This window comes from Chrysochloris asiatica, unplaced genomic scaffold, assembly GCF_000296735.1.
Source record: "Chrysochloris asiatica unplaced genomic scaffold, ChrAsi1.0 scaffold00145, whole genome shotgun sequence".
In the NCBI taxonomy this organism is placed as follows: domain Eukaryota; kingdom Metazoa; phylum Chordata; class Mammalia; order Afrosoricida; family Chrysochloridae; genus Chrysochloris; species Chrysochloris asiatica.
The window spans coordinates 6,028,263-6,030,190 of NW_006408663.1; the positions used below are offsets into that span (position 1 = coordinate 6,028,263).

A 1,928-nucleotide genomic window follows, 5' to 3' on the forward strand; every position below is an offset into this window, starting at 1 on the left:
ACTCCACAGCACATAACAACAACAACAACAACAACAATCTAGCTGTGCAGGTTTTGTGTCAATGAAAGTAAAGAACTGGCAAGGCTGACCTTCTTAATATTGGCCAGTAACACCCATAGCTTGTGCTTATAATTCAATTTACTAACTTCACTGGTGAATTAAATAATGACAGAAGTAAAAATTGTTGTAGTTGTACAGATCAGGAACAAATATGATATTCAGTGTTTCACAATTAAACATTAAAGAAAGTCAACTCACTTTCCATGAATTATAATCAGTTCAGTAATATATAATTGAGTAATAGTAGTCACTGTCCATTGAAAATCTCCTTTCAGAAATGGCAGTTCTAAAATGTTGAAGAAATCAATACACTTCAAAAACAAAGGAGGATTAAAAATACACACTCTGACTTGTGGGATCCATGCTTGTGATGTGTTCTTTCTTGTGAAATATGTACTTAAAAGGCACAGACATATGACACTTTATTAAGCATTAACTTCACTAAAATTTAATTAGAATGCAAAATATATTCCTTCTTTATTCTCTAATTCACCCATGCATTTTTTTTCTTACATTTTACAATTCTAAGTTGTAAAATAAATAAAAGAAAGAGAAAACATCCAGGAAGTTTTGTTTTCCATGTGTGCAACTCTTAGAAGACCTTCATCTTTTGTTGTATTTACTTTCCTTGATCTATAGCTTCCTCTTTCCTTCTGCAATAGCCACTTCCTTCCCCTTACTTCCTGTGACTAAGTGCCTTGGTATATCCTTGATATTATCAACTTTAACTGTCATGATCCCATGTGTGACCTTGGTGGCTTTCAAACACTATGTCCTCTTGTTTCCATTTCAGGTCTTCCATGCTGTGAGACATAAGGTAGCCCAAAATTAGCAGTCACAGGTCAAATACCGGTCATGAGTGAGCTAGGACTAATGTAAAGAAATAGACAGTATTTAATGACATAGATGCCAGCCAACAGAGATGTGAAAAAAACAATTCTCAGTGTGTCATAGCATGGGAATAGATGTTTTAAAAAGCACTTAGAAGTGCTCATTTTTAGGCTAGGATTAAAGATTTATGGATTAAATTAGACAGTTAATTAAGACAAAAAGCCTCCTTTAAACCTTTATTCAAACATTTCTAAAGGTGGTGCTGTAGCACTGGAACATAAGGTCCATTTGCACTGCAAGGTCGGCGGTTCAAACTCACCAGCTGTTCCTACAAAATGCTATACAGGATTACTACGAGTCAAAATTGGCTCAATGGCACTTAACAGCACCAACAAAGGTTCCTCAGAAAATCTAAAATACCACTTCGTTGTTGCTGTTTTCCAAACATTTGTATTTGTTAAGTGCCCTCAAGTGGACTGCAACTCATAGTGACCCTATATAGGCTATCTAAGGAGCAACTGGTGGTTTGAACCACTAAACTTGTGGTTTGAAGTCTGGTGCTTATCCTACAGTGCCACACCAGGAGTTCAAACATGTTTTAAAACATGCAAAACACCCTCTCTTCCCACTTCTGTTTATTGCTGTTAAGCATAATAGAGTCCGTTCTGACTCATAGAGACCTGACATAGGGTTTCCGAGGACTGGGTGGTGGGTTTGAATGACCCACCTTGTGGTTAGCAGTCCAGTGCTTATCCAACTTTGCCACACCAGCACACTTAGCAGAGTGTAAATCATCAGTTGTTTCAGTATGCCATAATGCAGAGATTCTGCACTGCTGCTTGATATACAAGGGATTTTGCATGTTTTCTTATGTGTATTCACTTAACCCTCACCACAATTCTGTAAGGTAAAATACTATCTCACCGCTACAGAAGGGGGAGGAGTCCTGTTAGGGTATTCTTGGATAAGCACTGAACTGCTAACCATAAGCTTGGTGGTTCAAACTCACCAGTCGATCCTCAGAAACCCTATACAAG

The 1,928-nt window shown here is 37.5% G+C and overlaps 1 protein-coding gene across 2 annotated transcripts in view; it reads right to left on the reverse strand.

Annotated features, from left to right (window-relative positions):
- EDIL3 (EGF-like repeats and discoidin I-like domains 3) overlaps positions 1-1,928 on the reverse strand; it is a 637,932-nt gene that overhangs the window by 47,258 nt on the left and 588,746 nt on the right. The window lies entirely within an intron of this gene.